We start from the raw sequence: 25,020 nt of genomic DNA on the forward strand, positions 1-25,020 counted from the left end.
CCATATTTGCTGACAACAACATCATTGTCCTTGACTTCAGATCAACCACAACTTCACTTTTGTTGGAATTTCCTAGAATCATAGAATCCCTACAAAATTCTGCCTAGTGAATCTGCACCGACTTTCCAAAGAGCATCCCACCCAATTCATCCTATCCCTAATACCCTGCATTTCCCATGGCTAGCCCACACACCCCTGGACACTATGGGCAATGTAGAATAGCCAGTCCACCTAACCTGCACATCTTGTGGAAGGAAATTGGAGCACCTGGAGGAAATCCACACAGACATTTCATTTCAAATAAAGCAGCATTATATTTTTAAATAAACAAAAATGTACCTACTGAAGGGTTTGGGATGACACTCTAATACGTGACAACTCCCACGAACTAAAGTTGCCTGAAAAAAAATCATCTGTCCATGTTTGCCATTGTTCCTTTAAGAGGTGAGTCCACTCTTCTCTGGCAGGCTATTAAAATTCTGTCTCTTTTTTTAATGAAGCAGCTTTTTATCACTCTCTTTCTCCCCAGCACTCGATTGGAAAAGAGCTCTCTACAGCTAATTGACTTGAGGAGTTGTTGATAAGAATGGTCATATTTGCGACTGCTGTCACTTAATCTAATTACAAATTGAAGCTTCTCCTTTCATGACAAATAAGATGTGCAGCTCTCCCTCTTTGTCCCCCCGTCCCCCCACCTTTCTAAACACCACTCTTTTCTTCCGGCTTTTAAATGCCAAGAATAATTATAGTTTTGCAGACGTAGCGGGGAGGACAGATTTGGGAAGAAACATAGAATTATGTGTACCCAACCTTGGAGCCTGATGTTTTTCGACTCGGCTCACTCATGACCTTAAACAGATGTATGAATAAATGCTCTCTGATGAAGGGTCTAGGCCCGAAACGTCAGCTTTTGTGCTCCTGAGATGCTGCTTGGCCTGCTGTGTTCATCCAGCCTCACATTTTATTATCTTGGATTCTCCAGCATCTGCAGTTCCCATTATCACTATGAATAAATGCTGATCTCCCACCTCAGTAGTTCTTTTAAAGAGTGTTGCAGAATTGGTGTTTTGTAGTAATGGGGATAATTTTAACAGCCAGGTTTGACTGATGGTCTGCAAACAAATTCTTGCACTTGAAAGGACACCATCTGATGGAAATTAAATACTTTGCAGTGGTGCCTATAAGCTCTACCAGCCTGTTAAAGACTTTGTGGGATACTGGAGTGCAACACTGCTTTTGTATAATGGCTGTGCCTGCACTGCACTGCTAGATGCATATTGACTAAAAAACCTCAAATCATGGCTAACTTGCTGCCTTTCCTTGTCTGACATATGAACTGGTGTAGGCCAATCAGCTTTTCTGTTTGTTATTACAGAGATTCCAGCGCAGACAGGCAGTGTACCTTTAAAACAGTTACTTGACATCATGTGTAACACTCTTGCATAAAGATACCCACCTTACCTTCAGTCAAGCTCTCAGACAATTAGGTCAGTGTGGCATGTTCAGTCAGCTACGTGCATGTAATTTGTAGTAACATCAATAAGCACTGAAACCAGACTATGAGTACGAGATGCTATAGCAGTGTAAATAGTTAGTGTTGTTAATGAACTTCAAGACATCTGTCTCAAGGAGTACCCAGTCTTTGTGGTATATGTTATGTGAGCTAACATATAGGACAGCACTCAGACCATATCATATCTAGAAGACACATCTTTCTAAAGCTGGTGCTATTATGCAGTTAGATTAAGGTTGATTGGCCTTAAATCCCAAGGCAGCAGATGGTGAAATTTTAATTCAATAAAATCTGGAGATAAAAAAAGAGACTAATGGCAGCAATCAAATTATTGCTAATTGTCATGAAAATTCAGCTGGTTTGCCAGTGTCCTTTAGGATACGACATCTGCTGTCTTTACCTGGACTGGCTTACATGTGACTCCAGACCCATTGCAATATGGTTCACTCTTGACTGCCCCCTGAAATGGCTCGGCAAGCCAGTCAAACTACTACAAAGCCCATACAAAGGGACTAAAGTAGATTGACTGGTCAGCGTCAAACCAATGGTAAACCTAACACCCCCTGACGCTGCAAAGCCTTCCTTATTAACATCTGCACCAAAATAGGGAGAGCTGTTCCACAAACGAGGCAATCAACAACCTGCCATTCTCATGCTCACTGAGTCATAGCGGACAGACAATAACCCAGACACCACCATTACCACCCTGGGTGTGCCCGGTCCAACAGGACAGACCTGACAGAGATGGTAGCACAGAAACTACAGCCAAGAAGCAATTACCCTGCGAGTCCCTGGTTTTGATTCTAGCCCATATGAAGTCTGATGGCGTCAAATCAAACATGAGCAAGGAAACATCCCACTGATTACTCCCTACAACCACTCCTCACCCTTTCTCCACAGCTGCTCCATGTTGAACATCACTTGGAGGTGGCATTGAGGGTGTTAAAGGCACACAGGGCTCTCTGGGTGAGGGACTTCACTACTAACTCTGCTCTGGACTGTTTCATTAAGTACCCTACTGATCGAATTGGTCAAGTCTGAAAGGATGAGCCTGCTTGACTGGATCTGCGGCAGGTGCTGAAAGAACCAACAAGAGGGAAAAATCTATTTGATCTTGTTCTCACCAAGAGGTGTCTGTCCCTGATTGTATTGGTGAGAGAGACCACTGCACAGTCTTTGCGGAGACAAAGTCTTGTTTTGGCTTTGAGTGTACCCTCCATTTTGTCATGTGGCACTAACACCATGGTAGATGGGACAGGCTTCAAACACATCTAGCAGCTCAAGACTGGGCATTCCAAAAGGGCATCAGCTTAAGACTGGGCATTCAGAAGGGGCATCAGCTCAAGATTGGGCATTCAGAAGGGGCATCAACAGCAGCGGAATTTTACTCTTACATAATCACATCCAGACATATCCCCCACTCTACCCTTACCATCAAACTAGGGCAACAACCCTTCTTCCGTGAAAAGGGCAGGAGGACATGCTAGAAGCAATGCCAGACATAGCTAAAAATGAGGTGTCAACCTGATGAAGCCACAACATGGGACTACTTGCATGCCATTCAGTGATAGACAGAGCTAAGGTCAGCCCAGAAACAAATCAGCTCTAAGCCCTGCTTTCCCAGCACATCCAAACAGCTAACAGCAAACTGGGGCCACTGTCTTGATTAGTATAACCCCGACAATACTTGAGCAGTGTGACTCCAGCCCAGCTAAAACAACCCACTTGATTGATACCCCATCCACCAACTTCAACAGTCATGCCCTCCAACCACAGGATGGACAGTGACAGCTACCATGTGGAAAAAGCAGTGAAATACTCTCTATAGCTCCTTTGACAGTACCTTCCAAATCTGCGACCTCTCCCAGCTCGAAGGATTGGGCCAGTAGATACATAGGATCACCACCACCTGCAGGTTCCCCTCCGAGTCACACATGATCCTGACTCAGAAATATTTATCATTATTCCTTCACTGTCAACTGGGGCAAAATCCTGGAAATTCCTTTCATGTGGTGTTTCTACATTTCAGAACATGCAGTGATTCAAAAAATGCTTCTCACTACCTTCGCTGGTAGTCAAAGGTGATTATCGATGAACAATCAATGTTAATGTAGCCAGAAATTCCCAGGTCCCGCGAATGAATTTTAAAAAAATAGATTTCCTAACTTGATTCTGTATTCCTTACTACCCTTACCTAAATAAATAAACTCAGATTTGAGATTTTCAGTTGATCCTCACATTTAACAGCTTTTTGAGGGGGTTTGAGTTGGTCGGGGTGAGGTCCCAATTTCAGGATTCAACTCTGCAGTGGGTGAAGAAATGCTTTCTGACATCAGCCTGAACAGCCTAGCTCTAAGTTTAACATTATATTCCCTTATTTCAGACTGTATGACCAGAAAAAAATAGTTTCTCTTCATATACCTCATCAAATCATTTTAAGCAGATCAATTTGTAAACTCCCTAATCTTCTAAATTTGGGAATTAAGCCAAGTTTTTGCAGCCTGCCCCACACTTTAACTCTTGTAGCCCCAATATCATTGTGCAGACAAAAACATCCCAAATACCCTCTGATAATCTGGAATTGTTAAGCAAAGCTGAGAGAAAAATATTGACCTACACTGTATTCAAACTTGGGCACTGCTACTGAATTTCTTGAAATAATACCATGAAATATTCAATCCAATGTTGAGGTTGAAATTGACTGATTCCTGGGATGGCAGGATTGTTGTATGAAGAGAGTCAAGATCAATTAGAACTGTATTCAGTGCTGTTCAGCAGATTGGGGGTTGGGGGGGGGGAGGGGTGCGTCCGAAACACCTGTAAAATTCTAACTGGAATAGGCAGAGTAAACCCAAGAAAGGATATTTCTGAGGAGTGGGGAGTTCAGAACCAGGAATGATAATGTAAAGATATGGGTAGGCCATTTAGGACTTAGATGAGGAGAGATTCCTTCACGCAGAGAGTGGTGAGCCTGTGGAATTCACTGCCAAAGAAATCAGCTGGGGCCAATACATTGAATATTTTCAAGAAGGAGACAAGCATAGTTCCTGCAGTGAAAGGGATGAGACAGTATAGTTAAAAGAGGGAACAGGGTACTTGAGTTGGATGACCAGCACGATCATAATGGCAGAGCTGGCTCAAAGGGCTGAATGGCCTACTCCTATTCCTATTTTTTTGTGTTTCTATCCAGAAAGGGTATAATAGAACAAAAACAAAGATGCTGGAAAAGCTCAGCAGGTCTGGCAGCATCTGCAAAGGGAAAAACAGAGTTCATGTTTCGGGTCCAGTGACCATTCCTCAGAACTCTTCAGGTTTTTTTAATATGGGAGTATGATAGAATTGGTTTTTGCCAGCTCAGTCTCATCATGGCCTTCTCAATGTTTCATCGTATAGGATATATTTCCTGACTCCTGTGTAGAATTATGTTGAATTTACAGCACAGAAACAGGCCATTCTGCTCAACTTGGGTAAGCTGCTATTTATACTTCGTATGAGTCCTCATACCTTCCTCATCTTCACTTTATCAGCACGTCCTTCTGCTCCTTTTTTATTCATGTACTTGTCTAACTTCCATTGTAAGCCCACCATTGTTAGTCACCATCATCAGCTATCCCTGCATTTGAGGATGATGTCTACTCAGGATTGCAAATTTCTGCTGTGGGTCTTCATGTGGCTGAACTGTAATCAACATGGCTTAGAGTAGGATTTCCAACCTTCTCGGATTTCTCTGGAATTCCTTGAGGATTGAAGATTGTGAGAGAAAAATCCAGGGACGTTGAAAATGGTGTTTCTTTAAATACTTCAATTTCTTAATTAAACAAATTTTGGAAATAGAGGAAAACAGTCCAGTACTTGGACATCTTGTGTGGTTATAGTCCAAGAATATGTTCAGTGGCAATTCCGGTTGACAGTCATGCGGTAAAAGATCTTTATCTTGGTAAAAGAAATTTCAATGTTTTGCAATGTGTTTTTGTAAAAAAATAACTCATGGGATGTTGGTGACAAAGTCGACATTTGCTGATCATTGTTTATTGAACTTGCGAAAGGGGCTGCCTTGCTGAATTGCTGGCAGTTTGTGCAGTGAAAGTGCTCTCAGTGATGCTGATAGATGGGGTGGTTTCCGAACTCATTGCAAAACATGCATTTACAATGCAATTTCTACACATGGAGCTCTGAAACCAGCTGGAACTCACTGATGTCAGGCCCAGCGAGCTCAGGACCCTCAATGTCAGTTTCATCCTATTGCAGCTCAAGGAGCGTGTAACCTTGAAATCAGAGCTAGGCTGTTCCAGACGTACTTCTTGAACAAAGGTTGCTGAAAGCATTGGAAAGCTCTTCCCCTCAAAACCTATCGAGGTGGGAGATCAATCCTTTTTGTCTGTTTGAGTTTGGAATGCATATTTATTGTTCATCCCTATCTGCGCTTGAGAAAAAGGTCATGAACTGCCTTCTTGAACGTCTGCTTTTGATGTGGTGTAGGACATCACAGTGTTGTCAGGGAGGGAGTTTGAAGGATCTGACTCAGCAGCAAAGAAGCAGCGATATAGTTCCAAGTACGTATAGTGAGTGATTTTAAGGTGGTGCTCCCATGAGTCAGTTCTCCTTGTTTATCTAAATAGTAGTGATCACCAGTTTGGAAGGTGATTGAGATTTTATAAGAGTCTTATTGAAGCAAGTTGGGCTTTTGGAGTTAAATCAGAGAACAGTCATGATGTAATTGAACAGTGGAAGAAGTTCAAGGACTGAATGGCCTCCTGTTCTTATTTTCTGGACAGATAAAACAGAGCACGTGCACACACAACTCAACTTTCCTGGATATGACTGACCGCCTCAGTCAAAAGGTTGAAAATTAAGTGTGAAGTAAAAGTGCCATTATAATTCACACAAAACCAAAGCAATCAATTTGTACGATTAAGCACCAACTTCCCTGTTTGAGTGCAAGTGTTCCTTCTCTTCATTGTTGAACTTTGACTGCATTTTTAAATTTTTTAAAATGACCTTTGTTTTGCTTAGTTCTTTAACTAAATGAGACATTAGATTTTCATCCCAAGTACAGAAAAACCTCATGCATAGATTGTTATGTGGCCTATTTTCAACCAGCTATTGTTTCAAATCTGGCCTTGCTACTGTTCCAGGCTGTCAGAAATCTAATGACTTTGATATAGTATTTTATTCAGGAAAGCTGCTGCTGTTTCTAAGACACAAGGAGCCTAAAGGTTTACGGTGACTTAAATAGACCTGGCAACAGCAACACAGCAATGTCACATGCCGACTATCAGTTGTCACCCTTCTATTGACAAGTGTTTTTGTTTCCCATTGTAATTAGTTCCGTTCAATGCAATGTGTTTTCCTAGCTAGCTCAATGACGAGGTGAAGATCTCTGCCCTTAGTGTCCTGGATGATTGTCAAATAAACAGATATTCTGATCTGTCTTTATGAGAGCAGATTTTTCTTGAACTCTTGATTTATTTCTGTTTTGTTAAATCAACAAACTTCTGGTTTGGCAACTTTTTTTGTTTCTCTCCGAGTGTGAATGTTATTGATAAGTGGACCAAAATGATGCTTTCCAGGATTAAGTAAATGCAGTCAAGTGTCTGGATGATCCTAAGGAACCTATCTTTAGGAACCTATCAGCAGAGCTGCTAAAACTGGCACGAACTAACAGATTCTGTACACTTCACATTCACTTGTCATCTGTAATCAAAGTTGCATTTGTATAGTGCCTTTGCCATAGCTACCAAGCCCCAAGGCATGTCAGAGGAGCAGAATCAAACAGGGAGCCGTACTGAGTGAAAGAAAGTGTTTGAGAAGTATCTTATAGGAGGAGACAGGGATAAAGAGGTCTCTGGAATGAATTCCAAACCTCAGGTTGGAAATGGCTAAATGCTTGACCAGCAATGGGTCAAAGGAGTAAGGCTTGCACACAAGGCCTGAGTTGTAGGAGATCAGAGATCTGCTTGTTTAAGAGGAGGTTGTAGAAGTAGTGTCCTCATCAACTGACCAAATGCAGCTTTGCAGAATACCACACTGCCTACATGAAAATCTGTTGGATGTACTACTTCTACATATCTAAAGCCAGTAATCAACAGTAACAATGCATTTAGCTGTAGCTGCTCTTGTATGCTAAATGCTGATTTCTAATATGCGCTCATTTATCAGAGTGTGGCTGGAAGATATTTTGATTTGTCTCATGTAAAGTTTGAAGATCAGGTCCTCCTCACTGATAATTCAGTTCGTAGAATCCCCACAGAATGGAAGCAGACCATGCGACCCATTGAGCTCACACTGACCTTCCAAAGAGTATCCCACCCAAACCCAACCCCCTATCACCGTCACCCTGCATTTCCCATGGTTAACCCACCCAGCTTGCGCATCCCTGGACACTATGGACAATTTAGCATGGCCAATCCACCTAACCTGCACTTGTTTGAACTGTGGAGAAAACCAAAGCACCTGGAGGAAACCTACACAGACAGAGGGAGAACGTGCAAACTGCACACAGACACTCATCTGCGAACCTGGGTCTCTGGCACTTGAGGCCTAACCACTGAGTCACCATACTGCCCCTTCCGCTGTATATCAGAAACCCAATTTTTCTCCTTTATCTCATTGGTTCTACATTGCTACAGGCCAAGAAGCATTCTCATTTCCTTTGCCATTTTCACAAGTTTCTTCCAGAGAGGTGGAAGGACTGTTCACACACAACAGCCAATGGCCTCAATCCAGTTTTTAGACGGCCCACTGGTCAGTGTTGAATCTTTTCAGAATGCCGTCTTTGCATCTGTATATTCTGTTGGTGCAGAACCAATTTTGACAACAGAAAATGGGGTCTTGTTTGCTTCCAAATGTTTTGTGGCTATTTTGTGCTGGAGAATTGTGATAATAGCTGTATATTTGTCTTGGACTTCACCTCAATCCAAGCTGACCCAAAGCCCTGTTTGAGATTCTGTGAAATTCCAGCACTGACAGATTTAATGCAAAGAACGGCACAGATCCATAACCATCGGCTTAACGGAGCTTTCATCAACCTAAGTTCAGAAGACTATTTTTAACTTCTCTCTAATCTGTCTATATTGCAGTATAATTTTTTTTCTAATGTTTCTACTGTAAAAATGCACTTGTATCCAAACAATGCAACATTGTTTTCCATGACCACTTAATGAATATATGGCAGAGATCCTGAAAGCTTGCAATCACGTCATTGTTATGAGATTTTCGTTATATGAGGAATCCGATATTGTGCTCGATTTTTCATCTCCCTTTTGTCGTGATTCTATTCTGTATTGCAAACCATTATCTTCAAACCCAAAACAAACTATGCTTCCTGGCCACAGATTCCTTTTCCTGGCATCTGTCAGAGGCTGGAGCCTGTTTGCGCACTCGGTGGTGTCATATGTGACTCTGAGATGAGCTTCCAATCACTTATCCACAACGTAGAGTCAGACCTGCCCAATTCCCCCTTTGTAACATCATTTGATTTTGCCCCTCTGAGCTCTTTCCGACCACCAACGTCACCTCCAACCCACTCCTTTTTTGTGTCTCTGTTTGATTAAAACCTGTATAATTTTTTTTTAGTTCCCCACCGCATCCCAAAACCAGTTCAGTTCGTCCCCTCCCCCCACTGCACGACACAACCAGCCCAGCTCTTCCCCTCCACCCACTGCATCCCAAAACCAGTCCAGCCCGTCTCTGCCTCCCTAAACTTTTGGGATGCAGTGGGTGAAGGGGAAGAGCTGGGCTGGTTGTGTGGTGCAGTGGGGGGAGGGGACGAACTGGGCCCAGGTCGTCCCCTCCACCGACTGCACCACACCCATCCCTTCCTCCCACCCCAAGCCACACCTCCATCTCCTACCTACTTACCTCATCCCACTTCCTTGACCTGTCTGTCTTCCCTGGACTGACCTATCCCCTCCCTAACTCCCCACCTATACTCTCCTCTCCACTTATTTTCTTTTCTCTCCATCTTCGGTGTGCCTCCCCCTCTCTCCCTATTTATTCCAGAACCCTCACCCCATCCCCCTCTCTGATGAAGGGTCTAGGCCCAAAGCGTCAGCTTTTGTGCTCCGGAGATGCTGCTGGGCCTGCTGTGTTCATCCAGTCTCACATTTTATGATCTTGGATTCTCCAACATCTGCAGTTCCCATTATCACTTGACTTTGTGAACTGGCTGTGGTATGAGACCAACTCTAGTTGAAGAGATGCATTTCATAGGCATAGAGATATAAAGATTGCAGGAGATTTGTCTCGACATGGTCGGGGAAGAAAATCCATTGAGATAGACTTTACTACTCCTGGTGGATTAGGAAACTATAAAAATTGAGGGAAGTACCTGGAGAGGGCCACTTGAAGCTGCTAGAATGTAAAACATGGAAATACAAATCCATTGTAGGGTTGGAGCTACTGCATATGGTTTACAATGTGCATGGAATGTGCAATGTGTGGGTAAGTTTAAAAGGCAAATGATCCTTTTTGTAGTTCAAAATCTAAGTTGTCTTTCATAATAATGCTTAATCAATGGTGTTTTGGTCATCTGTTGCAGTACAGGTTTTAAAATATAAGTTTCAGTAGTGTTACTGTTTTTAACTATTAAATGGAATTCTGGCTTTCTTTTTGAATGTCATTGAGCTCAACAGTTATCATAATACAATCAAAATTTGTGTTTTCATGGCCAAAACATGGTTACATTGTTGCTTGCAGTAGTTTGCTGTTTTCTACTTTACAGTGGTGACTACAATTCAGAAAGTATTTCGTTGGCTTTGATTGCTTTGAGATGCCCTGAACTTGTGAAAAGCATTGCACTAATGCAGTTTTTCTTTAAGACTGTTCCAATTAGTCTCTCAGGATGGTTGGATGACAAAAGGTTGTTGAATACTGATTCAAGGCAGTGGAACTCTAAGTCTGGGAGTGGGAAATAATGGAATCATAACTGCCGAGATTTTTTCCCCTTTTTGCTTTCTTTCTTCTCATGGGGAAATAAAGCACCCTATCCCCTGCAGTGCCCACTCTTTCGGTCCATTTTTTAAATAGAAATTATGATTGACCTACTTTTCTAATCAAACTGTTCAGAACTGCCTAACTTTCTAATGCTAGAGATAAACAGCTGACAATGATACACAAAGTATGCTTTTCTTTTCCCATATTCAAAGTTCTTCACCTTGCTCAGATTTAAACAAGCTGGATGATCTGCAGTTCTGAATAAAGTTGCTGTGATAGGTACATTAGTATGATATAAGGCCCATAAATGCAAAATTAGTAGAGGGTTAGCGCAGAGCAGTCAAATCTCTGCAATGCCAACAGAGGCATTCATGACCAGCAACAGAAGCATCCACTGGAAACCTATTTAAACACAGAGAGCAGGATTCACCTTTTTAAGAGCTGCAAAGATCCAAATGGGTGATGTGAACGAGTAAATATCATTCTTAACAATTCTCATGTGTTGGCTTTTACAGGATGTTTTAATCTTTCAGATCTGGGTCAGATTGTTTTGCAACAATGCTTGTTATGAGAGCAAATTGGCCAATTAAAGCTGAATTAATGCAAAAATGTTTACGCATTCTGAATTGATGTTTGAAATAATTCGTGTATTAAAAATGAACTGTACTCATTAGAGCGCACTCCAAACGTGAAATAATAAGCAGGAACCGTCCATTGTGCAGTGAGAGCTGCTGATTGTGGCTGCGTGTTGGAGCTTTTAAGGTTGAAAACTGCCCTTTGCTTCACCTTAATAATAAAATGTGAGGCTGGATGAACACAGCAGACCCAGCAGCATCTCAGGATGCTGCTTGGGCCTGCTGTGTTCATCCAGCCTCACATTTTATGATCTTGGATTCTCCAGCATCTGCAGTTCCCATTATCACTTTGCTTCACCTGCTGGTCTATTTTAGACATGACTGGCAGAACACTCCAAAGACATGAGCCTCTGGCATTGCCTTCAATGTTCCAAGTGTCTTTCATGGAAACCCGTGGCTCCTTCATGATTGAAAATCAGTAAGTAAGTGGTCTCTCAGTGCATGCTGGAAACAACAGACTGGCATCAGGAAATGACGACAAAAGCTTTTGGTTTGTCGCAAACTCCTAAATGGCATCCTGATATCTGTCAGGCAAGCCACCACGCTAGTCTGCATTTGTTGTATTTTCTGCAGTGAACAACATTTCCACACAAGATGGTTGACATAAGCAGTAGGAACTGCAGATGGTGGAGAATCTGAGATAACAAGGTGTAGAGCTGGATGAACACTGCAGGCCAAGCAGCATCATAGGAGCAGGAGACCTGATGTTTCGGGCCTAGGCCCTTCTTCATAAATTTCTGAAGAAGGGCCTAGGCCCAAAACGTCAGCTTCCCTGCTCCTATGATGCTGCTTGGCCTGCTGTGTTCATCCAACTCTACACCTTGTTATCTCTGGCTGAGATAGGAACAGGAACTGGACCTCAGCCTGTTACTCAAACTCTTCAAGTGCCTGAAACCACTGCACTGCTTGTAGGAGGGAGTAGCAGGGTTGTGTCTGGGCTCTTGCCTGGGGCTCACCCACTCCCATCTGTTTTCTTTCACTTTTTATTCTTTTTATTTCTGCTTTTTTTTCCTGGATTATCTTTTTGACGTGTGAGTCACCCGGATTGACATTGCAGTGAGCACGGGCCACGTGAAGACTGGCAGCTGCTTCCTGGCAGTCAGAAACCATGGCAATGGCATCAGGGACGTCCTCACGTGGGGCCAGCAGCTGCTGTGCACGCTTCAAGATGGCGGCACCGGCAAGAGAACACCTTGGGTGAAGGCAGCCAGAGCGAGGCTCTTGGCGAGGTGGTCGCCAGCAGAGCCAGGGACTCCTGGATGTGGTGGGCCTAGAGTGGGAACTCCTGGCATCATCAAGGTGGCAGTGCGGGCAGGCACCGCTGATTGCAGGCCTGGAGCAGGGACCCCTGGTTATTGGCAAGGTGGCGACGGATTGCAATCGGGAATTCCCGTATGTGGGGCGATTATGTGTTGAGCACGGGACTTGGTGACAGTGATGTGAGCCCCGTGGCAAGGCTCCTGAAGAGTGGCGACACCTATGTTGGTGGACCTGGCACAGATGGTGCAAGACGGCGCAAGAGGGCTGGCAGTGCAGATGTCTTTGGTGAGCCGGCTCAGAGTCATCCTGGAGGCAGTGGAACAAAAACTTTCTTTTTACTCTTTTTATTCTCAGACCGTCCATAATGGCACTGTATTGCGGAAACAGTTGGAGCTTTTCACTGTATCTTACCGTATTATTCACTGCAAGTGACAATAAATAATTCAATACAATTCACTGCGGGCAGCTAGAGGTGGGCTTTAAATATGGGTATAGCTACCATCACTGAAAACCCACCAATTAATAATGGACCAGGAGCTGTATGAAAATCTATCATGCTAGTACAGCTATAAAATACAAGACACAAACCGTTCAGTGTTGTTTTTTTTCTTCGCCTAATGTCCATCACTTCCATTAAATTCAGCGTTCAGTATAATACTGCAATTGTGCTTTCTGTGTTTGAATTTTCATTTGGAACGTTTTTGCATTTCTCACTGAAATTTCTTCGCATGGCGCTTTCATCTTTTGGTGCTCTCTCTCTCTCTCTCTCTCTCTCTCTGAGTCTCTCCAGCAGTGTTAGCTGTTGCTTGTCCTTTGAATGCAGAAACTTGGTCATTTCTGCACAAACATGATGAAAAGGTTCTGTGTCTAAGGGGAAATCCATTGATACATCAGGATAGTTTCTGCAAGTTATTATCTCCTACCCTCAGAAGTGAAATTTATGAGATATATTGCCTGGTAGTTCAGGGGTTCAAATCCCACAGCAGGGGACGACATATAGAGTGCTACACTGCCTGAGGTATTGTAATTAAGATGAAACATTAACCCTCTCAGCTCGATGCAAAAAATCCCACATGTAATCATGGACATTCTTCTTGCTAATCTGGCTGGGATTTATTCCCACAATAAGTATCATGAAAGCAAACAAAAAAAAACAGATTTTCTAGTCGTTGTCATGTTACTGTGTGTGTGTTCTTATGTTTATTTTTATTCAGTTGTGGGACGTGGGCCATCACTATCTGGGTCAGCATTATTGCCCGTCCCTGGTTGCCCTTGGGAAGGTGGTGGTGAGCTGCCTTCTTGAACCACTGCAATCCGCATGCTGTAGGTTGACCCACAATGCTGTTAGGGAGGGAATTCCAGGCTTTTGACCTAGCAACAGTGGAAAAAAAACAGTGATATATTTCCAAGTCAGGATGCTGAGTGGCTCGGAGGGGAACAGGCATGTGGTGGTGTTCCCATGTATTTGCTGTGCTTGTCCTAGATGGAATTGGTAGTGGATTTGGAAGGTGCTGTCTGAGAGTCTTTGGTGAATTTCTGCAGTGCATCTTGTAGATAGTACAGAGTGCTGCTACTGAGTGTCAGTAGTCGTGGGAAAGGATATGGGACCAATCAAGCATGCCGCTTTGTCCTGGAAGGTGTCAAGTTTCTTGAATGTTGGAGCTGCACCTGTCCAGGCGAGAAGGGTGTATTCCATCATATTCCTGACTTGTGTCTTGTCGACGATGCACAGGCTTTAGGGAGTCAAGAGGTAAATTATTCACCACAGTATTCCTCGCCTCTGATGTGCTCTTGTAGCCAATCTATTTGTGTGCCAAGCCTAGTTGAGTTTCTAGTCAGTGGTAACCCCCAGGAGATAATGGGAACTGCAGATGCTGGAGAATCCAAGATAATAAAGTGTGAAGCTGGATGAACACAGCAGGCCGAGCAGCATCTCGGGAGCACAAAAACTGACGTTTCAGGTGTAGACCCTTCATCAGAGAGGGGGATGGGGAGAGGGTTCGGGAATGAATAGGGGGAGAGGGGGAGGCGGACCGAAGATGGAGAGAAAAGAAGATAGGTGGAGAGGAGAGTATAGGTGGGGAGGTAGGGAGGGGATAGGTCAGTCCAGGGAAGACGGACAGGTCAAGGAGGCGGGATGAGGTAGTAGGTAGGAAATGGAGGTGCGGCTTGAGGTAGGAGGAAGGGATGGGTGAGAGCAAGAACAGGCTAGGGAAGCGGAGACCGGCTGGACTGGTTTTGGGTTGCAGTGGGGGGAGGGGATGAGCTGGGCTGCTTTTGGGATGCGGTGGGGGAAGAGGAGATTTTGAAGCTGGTGAAGTCCACGTTGATTCCATTGGGCTGCAGGGTTCCCAAGCGGAATATGAGTTGCTGTTACTACAACCTTGGGGTGGCATTATTGTGGCACTGCAGGAGGCCCAGGATGGACATGTCGTCTGAGGAACGGGAGGGGGAGTTAAATTGGTTCGCGACTGGGAGGTGCAGTTGGTATACTGTATCCATTGTACCCTGTGTGGCTTCCTCTACATTGGGGAAACCAAGCGGAGGCTTGGGGACCGCTTTGCAGAACACCTCCGCTCGGTTCACAATAAACAACTGCAACTCCCAGTCGCGAACCATTTTAACTCCCCCTCCCGTTCCTCAGACGACATGTCCATCCTGGGCCTCCTGCAATACCACAATGATACCACCCGAAGGTTGCAGGAACAGCAACTCGTATTCCGCTTGGGAACCCTGAAGCCCAATGGTATCAATGTGGACTTCACCAGCTTCAAAATCTCCCCTTCCCCCACCGCATCCCAAAACCAGCCCAGTTCGTCCCCTCCCCCCACTGCATCACACAACCAGCCCAGCCTGTCTCTGCCTCCCTAACCTGTTCTTCCTCTCACCCATCCCTTCCTCCCACCTCAAGCCGCACCTCCATTTTCTGCCTCTGAACCTCATCCCACCTCCTTGACCTGTCCGTCTTCCCTGGACTGGCCTATCACCTCCCTACCTCCCCACCTATACTCTCCTCTCCACCTATATTATTTTCTCTCCATCTTCGGTCCGCCTCCCCCTCTCTCCCTATGTATTCCAGAGCCCTCTCCCCATCCCCCTCTCTGATGAAGGGTCTAGGCCCGAAACGTCAGCTTTTGTGCTCCTGAGATGCTGCTGGGCCTGCTGTGTTCATCCAGCCCCACATTTTGTTGTCTTCCTTTAGTTTGTTGTTTGATTACGAAATATACATGGTGAAAGGATTACCACATAGCACATTTTGCAGCATACCACATTAGTGGCGCCGATACGGTCATCAATATAACGGAGGAAGAGATGGGGTTTAGGGCCAGTGTAGGTATGGAAGAGGGATCGTTCCATGTAACCTGCAAAGAGGCAGGCATAGCTTGGGCCCATGTGGATACCCTGGCCACCCACTTTGCCTGTAGGAGGTGGGAGGATTTGAAAGAGAAGTTTTAGTTTTCAAGGACCGCAACTACCCCCCACCCCCCCGCAGTGGTCGAAAACACCCTAGACCGGGTCACCCACATTTCCCACAACTCACCCCTCACACCCGCTCCCCGTAACAACAACCAAAACAGAGTCCTCCTCGCCCTCACGTACCACCCCACCAACCTTCGGATTCAATGCATCATCGCCGACACTTCTGCCATCTGCACTCTGACCCTACCACCGAAGACATTTTTTCCCTCGCCACCCTTAGGTGACTCCCTTATGCACTCCACACTCCCCTCCAGCACCCCGTACACGCGGCACTTTTCCCTGCAACTGCAGGAAGTGCTTCACCTGTCTCGATACCTCCCCCCTCACCCCCATCCCAGGGGCCAAGAAGAAATTTCCACATCAAGCACATGTTCACCTGCACACCTGCTAATGTGATATACTGTATTCGCTGTTCCCATTGTAGCCGCCTCTACATCGGGGAAACCAAGCGGAGGCTTCGGGACCTTTGCAAGTCACTAATGCACGAAAGAACTGCACCTACCAGTTGCGAACCGTTTCAACTCTCCCTCCCAATCCTCAGATTATATGTCCATCCTGGGTCTCCTGCAGTGCCACCAGAAGATTGCAGGAGCAGCACCTCATATTCCGCTTGGGAACCCTGCAGCTCAGTGGTATCAATGTGGACTTCACAAGCTTCAAAATCTGCCCTCCTGCTCCCGCAACCCAAAACCAACCCACCTATTCCATCCTGCCACCTCAAGCCCCACCCCCACCTCCTACCTACTAGCCTCTTCCCGCCCCCTTGACCTGTTCGTCCTCTCTGGACTGCCCTGTCTGCTCCCTAACTTCCCACCTGCACTCCATCCATGCTTCTTTGACCTGCCTGTCTCCTGTCCACCTATCTTTTCCTTTAACCAACTTCTATCCGCCTCCCGCTCTCTCCCTATTTATTTCAGAACCCCCTCTCCCTCCTCCATTTCTGAAGAAGTGTCTAGGCCTGAAACGTCAGCCTTCCTGTTGCTCTGATGCTGCTTGGCCGGCTGTTTTCGTCCAGCTGTACACCTTGTTACCTCAAAGAAAATCTCAGTGGCCCTGACCAGTTTTTCAATTCCTCTCACAAGGGAAGTACCAGAGGGTTGGAGAACAGAATGTGGTTTGACTTATCAAGATAAATGCAAAACTATTCAATTCCACTGGAGGTTTGAGATGCAGTGTTGATGTTTGTTCTATGTAGTAGCCTGGCCTTAACTTGTCCTGTGGTGAGATGTAATTTGAAGGGGATGCTGTGCTTTTTTTTTCTCGTTTTGGTACGGTATGTGTTACTTGACCTTGTCAGCCTATTTTATAGAGTCATAGTCGTACAGCGTGGAAATGGGCCCTTAGGTCCAACATAATCCCAAACTAAACTAGTCCCAACTGCCTCTTCGTGGCCCATATCCCTTCAGCCTTGTCCTATTTATAAACCTCGATCAGGTCACCTTTTATCCCCTTTGCTCCAGTGAAAAAAGTTCCAGCTGACCCAACCTTCCTTTATCACTGAAACCTTCCATGCTCAGCAACAATCTGGTAAATTTCTTCTGTGCCCACTCTTGCTTAATAATATCCTTCTAAAATAGGGCAACTGTAAATTTGTACTGTAGAAATCTTCAAGACGAGAAAAACATTAAAAGCAAACAAACCAGGAAATGAAGGGATCAAATTGTAGTTCAGGAAGTGGAAAAATGGAAGTGGCTTGAGTGCAGCATGTTCTGGACTAACGTGCACTGTAGTTCTGAAAGGGCATTTCACCGGTGTGAGTGGAAAGTTGTAGATGAAATAGTGACTTGAATCTTCAAGTACGCTCTCTCTCCAATTGATGTTGGAAACTCCTTCATGTTTCTAATGACGAATCCCAGGTTTCGCTGCTGTTGTCTAGCTGATAGCCAGCCTTCAAAGTGTTTCAAAGAGGAAAAGAACAAAGAAAATTACAGCACAGGAACAGGCCCTTTGGCCCTCCAAGCATGCGCCGTTCCAGATCCTTTATGTAAACCTGTCGCCTATTTTCCAAGGATCTGTTCCCTTTGCTCCCTGCCCATTCATGTTTCTGTCTAGATACATCTTAAATGACGCTATTGTGCCCGCCTCGAACGCCTGCGTTGACAACGCGTTTCAGGCACCCACGACTCTCTGTATAAAGAACTTTCCACTCATATACCTTAAACTTTTCCCCTCTCACCTTGAAATTGTGACGTCTAGTAATCCCCCCACTCTGAGATGGAAAGCTTCTTGCTATCCACCCTGCCGATACCTCTCATGATTTTGTCGACATCAATCAGGTCCCCCCCTTCAACCTCCGTGTTTCTCATGTAAATAATCCCAATCTACTCAACCTCTGTTCAGAGCTAGTGCCCTCCATACCAGGTAACATCCTGGTGAACCTCCTCTGCACCATCTCCAAAGTATTCACGTCCTATTGGTAATGTGGCGACCAGAACTGTACGCCGTATTCCAAATGTGAATCAAAGTCCTATAAAACTGCAACATGACATGCCAACTCTTATACTTGATACCCCGTCTGATGAATGAAAGCATGCCGTATGCCTTCTTGACCACTGTATTGACCTGCGTTGCCACCGTCTGGGTGCAATGGACCTGAACACCCAGATCTCTCTGTGCATCAATTTTCCCCAGGGCTTTTCCATTTCCCGTACAGTTCGCTCTTGAATTGGATCTTCCAAAATGCATCACCTCGCATTTGCCCGGATTGAACTCCATCTGCCATTTCTCCACCTAACTCTCCAATCTGTCTATATTCTGCATTCTCCAACAGTCCCCTTCGCTATCCGCTACTATCTGTTTTGCATCGGTTTTGCACAAAACTAGATTTCTGTTCTATTTTTGCAAGTGAATTGTTTCAAATTAGTTGCTGTTCTTTGTAAATCACAATCATGAATGCACATCCAAGCAGTGGGGAGAGGGTGAGAATGGATTTGAGACGTCATGAAGTCGGAGATTTGTTATAATCCGCAAATATTGTCATGATAATTTTTAAAATTCACGAGCATGTCATTGATGTTGCTTTCTTGGGCTGCATTTGCTATCCATCCAGAATTGCTGTTGAGAAGGTTGTGGAGAATTGGCCTGTTGATTAGCTGCAATGCACGTGGTATGAATATATTAATGAACTACTGAGGACAGGAGATGAATTGCTTTTACTCAGTGGAAATGAAGTCACAGTCATACAGTTCCAGATCAGGATTCTGCTGATTTTGACAGGGAACATGCAGATTCTGGAGCTGCTGTTTAAATATTTTTGGGTGGTAGGGTTCACACAATTATCAGGTACTGTGGAAGGAGTTTGATGAATTGGTGCATTGTCTCATTGTAACTCCCCATCTCAAACAACAGTTCATTCTAGATCCATTGTTAATTGTAAATTTTCAGTTCGACCGAAAGGAAAAACAGTATTGAGGGATATGGACTAAAGGCAATATGGAGGTAGGCCACAATTAAGTTATAACCTCATTGGATGGTAGAAAGTGTTTGAAGGGTTGAATGGCTGACTTGTTTTCCTATATCCTTACGTAAGAAGGGGGATCAATCAGTGGGATGATTTGACTGCATTGCTATCGTTTATCGATAGTGTTGTCGGAGTCGCACTCGTTCAGCTGAGTGAAGAGTATTTCATTGACACCCGGATTTGGAGTTTATCGGCAGTGGACAGATGTTGAGAAGTCTACTTGCTGTAGAACCTATTGTCTCTGATCTACGGTTCCAGTCACATTGATTAACATAGATCCAAGAACACTTCAGCAGAGGAACAGGCCCTTTGGCATGCAATGTTGTGCTAAACATGATGCCAAATTTAGCTAAAGCCTTCTGAATGTCCTTGATTCATATCCCTACATTCCTTGTATATTCATGTACGTATATAAAAGTGTCTTAAACGGCCCTATTGTATCTGCTTCCACAGCCACCCCGGCAGTGCTTTTCAGACTCCTACCACTCTCTGTATATAAGAATTGTCTCTGACATCTCCTTTGAACTTTCCTGCTCTCACGTTAAATACATGCCCCCAGTTTTAGACATTTCAAATCTGGGAGAAGGGTTACAGTCAGAATCTGTCTATGCATGTCATAAATTTGTAAACCTCTATCAAGTCTTCCCTCAACCTCTGCCACTGCAGAGAAAACAGCCTGAGTCTTTCCAGCCTCTCCTTTCTAGCTCAAGCCCTCAAATCCAGGCAACCTCTTTTGCACCCTATTCAAAACCTCCACGTCCTTCCTGTAACATGACGACCAGAATTGGATACAATTCTTAAGAGTGCAATACTTAAGGCCGAACCAAAGTGTTCTAAAGCTGGAACATGACATCCTGATTCTTGTGCTCGATTCCCGAACTAATAAAGGCAAGCATGCCATGCGTCTTCTTTGCCACTCTATCAACTTGTGTGGCCCCTTTCGGGGAGCTATGAACTGAATCCCAAGATCCCTGTATACACAAATGCTGCTCAGGGTCCTGCCATTAACTGTATATTTTTCCTTAACATTTAATTTCCCAAAGTGGAGCACTTCACACTTCATGGATTAAAATTCACTTGCCATTTCTGCAACGGATCTGTATCCTTCTGTATCCTTTTATGACTTTCTACCCTAACTACCACTCTACCAATCATTCTATCGTCTAAAAACTTACTAACCCATCCATCTATCTTGTCACCTCAGTCATTTTATATATATACCACAACAGCAGAGGTCCCAGTACAGATCCCTGCAGAACACAATAGTCCTGGATCTGCAGCCTAAAAAGCACGTTTCCACCACCACCCTCTGCCTTCTCTGGGCAAGCCAGTTGTGAATCCAAGCAGCTAAGTGACCACGGACCCCATGGATCTTAATCTTCTGGATGATCCTACGGTGAAGCGCCTTGTTTTAAGCCTTGCTAACATCCATGTCAACAATATCCACCACTCTATCTTCAATGATCACATTAGTTACCTCCTCAAAAAATTCAATCAATTTAGTAAGACATGACCTGCCCTGCACAAAGCCATGCTGACTGTCCCTAATTGGGCCATGCTGTTCCAAATACAGATAAATACAATCCCTAAGAATTCTGTCCAATAGCTTCCCAATGAACGATGAGAGACTCTCTAGTCTATAGTTTCCTGGATTGACCCGATTTACCTTCTTGAACAGAAGAAGAACATTTAGCAACTTGCTCGTCCTCAGTACATCTCCAGTGGTTACCAAGGATACAAAGATATTGCTGAATGCCCCGACAATCTCCTCTCTCACCTCGCTCAAAATCCTTGAGTAGATACCATTGGGTCCTGAGGACTTATCCACCTTAATGCTCTTTCTTGATCTCAAAATGCTGTTATCGTATGAGCATGCTCCACACAAATCCCACTATCCTCCACACCCTTCGCCTGAGTGAATAGTGATGCACAGTACTCATTTCGGATCTTGCCCATATCCTCTGCTTCCGTACACAAGTTCCCTCCTTTATCCTGAATGATCCTACTTTCTCACTATTTATCCCCTTGTTTTTGATGTATGCACAGAATGCCTTGGGATTTCCTTCAACCCTCCTTGCCAAGGTCATTTCATCGCCCTTTCTTTTTCTGCTTTTTCTAATGTCGAGCCTGTTCGATTTTAGTTTCCTAAACCTGACATATTTCTGTTTTTGTCCCTTTTGACTAACTTCACAACCTCCCCAATTATCCAAGGGTCTTTACCTCGCCATCCTTGTCCTTCCTCCTTCCTGATCCTAAACTCATAAGCAGGCCTTTAAACAATTCCCATATGGCAAATGTGACAGCTCCCCCCAATTAACACTCCCCAGTTCCTACCTAAAATTGATATAATTTACTCTCCCCCAAGGTCCTGACTTATCCTTCTTCATAGCAATCTTAAAATTGAAGGAGTTGTGATCACTATTTCCAAAATGCTTTCCCACACTTCTCACCAGTTACCTGACCAGGACAAAGTCCAGCATGGCCCATCTTCTATCCATATACTGTGTCAAGAAACTCTCTTGGATAGACTTAATTAAATTCTTAAGCTCACGGATTCTGTGACAGTCAAAGAGAAGCAGTGAATTTTTCTAACCTCATTTCCAACACCTGGCGCATAGCCTTGCATGGCTTGGATAGCACTTGTACATTTAAAACAAAAATGTAAGGATGATGTTCAGGTAAGGACATGGAATTTTGTCATGTGGTCATATTCTCTCTTGTTGGAGCTGATTGCTGCTTAGCACTTGTGTGGTGCAAATGTTACTTATCGTTTATCAGGCCAAGCCTGATCGTTGTGCAAGTCTCACTGTATTTTCTCATCGTTGATTTCACTGTTGGAAAAGTCATGAATTCTGCTGGACACCTGGACAATATTCAATGAACATTCATGTCTTCACTTTGGTTCAAATGAAGACATGACTTCAACCAGTGCAGGTATCCAGTGAATGCCACTGACTCAATTTTCTATTCGTCTGCTTCACACCACATTCAATCAGAAGTTGGCTTGGTGGAAATGACAGATTGCAGTTTCCTTCCTTTTCAAGCTCAGGATCTCTGATCGTATTTGTGGTAAATCCTGAATGAGGTTATGAGAAGTGTGAGCCTGACGAAGAGTAAACTGAGCCTTAGTGTGCAACTGTTTGACAGCACTGTCATCCAGATGTTGCATTACTTTGCTGATGATTGAGAATACATTGAGGCCATAATTGGTCAGCACAATTTGTCTGACTATTACATGATAGGTCATCTTTCTCTGAAATGTGAGTGTCGCAAGTGTTTAAAAATGTACTGGAAAACATTTACTGTTGGTGTGCTGACCTTGGGGCACATTGTTCCAGTACAGTTTGTCGGATGCTGCCAGGCGCCATGGCATTTGCAGTATCCAGAACATTCAGTCTTGTCATTGCGTGAAATAACTTGAATTGCGTGTAAGTTAAGATCTGTGATGCCTCCTCAGGATGAGGGCAAGAAGATCATCCAGACTGATGCTCTGAATGGTTTCATCTGCCTCTTCACCTTTTGTTCGTAACATCTTGTAATAACTGCCATGTAGCCTGATGAGAAACTAAAGCTCATCTTGATTCATTTGCATTCGAAGGTGCCTATTTTTCCCAAACAAAAGGACCCATCACTGAGTGGGAAGTATGGAGCATGTTATTGACATCAGTGGTGAGACAATGGTGGATCTTGACCAGAAAACCATTGTTGTGTTGGTGAAATGCAAACAAAAATCTATATGATGTAAACTTTATTCTCAGCCAATCCCTTTCTCAAATGACAGATTCTGATGTTGGTTCCTGGAAAGCCTCCATTGTTGGAGGACGAGAAGCCGTATCCACTTGAAGCAGCACAGGCTTCTGCGATGACTGTGGAAACCACTGCTTATGCCTTGCTTCAAGCATTGTCAAGGAATGATATTGACTATGCAACACCGATTGCGAGGTGGCTAACGATGCAACAGAACTATGGTGGTGGATTTCACTCGACGCAGGTAAATGCTTGAGATCACAACAACAGGCATTCAGATATTTCCATTGATCATGTTACTAACTGGTGGTTGTTGCAGTTTGCAATCAAACTGGACACTGCATTTTCATCTGCAGGTTTGGTGCATTGGCACAAATTCCAGTTCTTCAGTGGTGTTAATCCTTGGTTAAATTCTTACATGCACTTTGCCTGCGCATCACTTTTCCTTTTGGCATTGTCCTTGAAAAGTGCCTGTTTCTGTAAACCTTCACTTGCTTGTCACAGGATCATTGAGGGACAGCATAATAGAGTGCTATGGCAATGGAACAGACCCTTCAGCAAATTGTATGTGCCCTCACAAGATGCAAGTCCCGAACTATTCTCATCACATTTCCCAGCACTCGACCCAGAGCCTTGTATGCCTTGGCATCGCAAATGCCCAATCACAGACTTGTTAAATGTTATCACGGTTTCTGCCTCTACCACCCACACAGTCGGCGCGTTCCACATTCTCACCACAGGTTGGGTGCAAAAACAAGTAAGTTTCCTCAAGAGATAGTAGGAACTTGCCAATGCTGGAGAATCTGAGAGAGCAAGGTGTCGAACTGGATGAACACAGCGGGCCGAGCAGCATCAGAGAAGCAAGAAAGCTGACGTTTCAGATCGAGACCCTTCTTCAAAAATGGGGGAGGAGAAGGGGATTCTGTAAAAAATAGTGAGAAGTTGGGAGGCAGACAGAAGATGGAGAAAGTAGAAGATAGGTGAACTGTCCCGTGCTGTCCACTCACTGTCCCCTGCTCCAGAATCATAGAATCAGAGAATTCTACAGAATTGAACAAGCACTTCATTCCATTGTGTCTGTAACCACTGAAGCCACACTAAGTTCACATTCGGCTCATGTTCTAGCAATAGGCCTATTGCCTTGAATGTTATTTCATTTTACGTGCTGTACCAACCCTTTTTCTTTCATGTGAAAAGATTATTCACCTCAACTGAAGTCCCAGACAATGAATTCCAACCCCCCAGCACCTTCTGGGTGTCTTTTCTTTCCTGAAATTCCTTCTGAGCTTTTAGCTTAAATGTATGTATCTCTTCCTCTACCACCACCGCCCCCCGACCGACCCCATTATGGACCTTCTTTTTACCTCGCCCCTACCCATATTAATCTAAACAATTTTTTCAGGACCTCCTTCAACCTTCTCTACTCGAAAGAAAACAATCCAACCTTATCCAGATAAAACAGTGATGCTAGAGACAATGGGAACTGCAGATGCTGGAGAATCCAAGAGAACAAAGTGTGGAGCTGGCTGGACACAGCAGGCCAAGCGGCATCTCGGGAGCACAAAAGCTGATGTTTCAGGCCTAGACCTTTAATCAGAGATCGGCAACAGTGATGCTGCCTGGCCTGCAGTGTTCCTCCAGCTCCACACTGTGTGATCTCAGACTTCAGCATTGGCAGTTATTGCTAACGCAAACTTATCCAGACTCTCCAAAGAGTTAAAATGCTTCACCCCCTCAGAACATCCTGATGAATGTCCTCCACACATGCTCAAATGCAAACACCTCCTTTCTATAATGGAGAGACCAGAACTGCACTGAGCACTTCAGCTGGGGCCTAACAAAAGTCCTGTACAGCTCTTGAGCCAGATGCTTTCTGAACTGTCCCTTTAAGCTGCCATTCCATGTTCAGGAATCTGTGGACAAGCACCCCAAGATCACACCATTCCTCTGATCTTCCTAGTGTCCTGGCATTTCTTTGAATGATTCCTTGC

This window comes from Stegostoma tigrinum, unplaced genomic scaffold, assembly GCF_030684315.1.
Source record: "Stegostoma tigrinum isolate sSteTig4 unplaced genomic scaffold, sSteTig4.hap1 scaffold_251, whole genome shotgun sequence".
Taxonomy (NCBI): domain Eukaryota; kingdom Metazoa; phylum Chordata; class Chondrichthyes; order Orectolobiformes; family Stegostomatidae; genus Stegostoma; species Stegostoma tigrinum.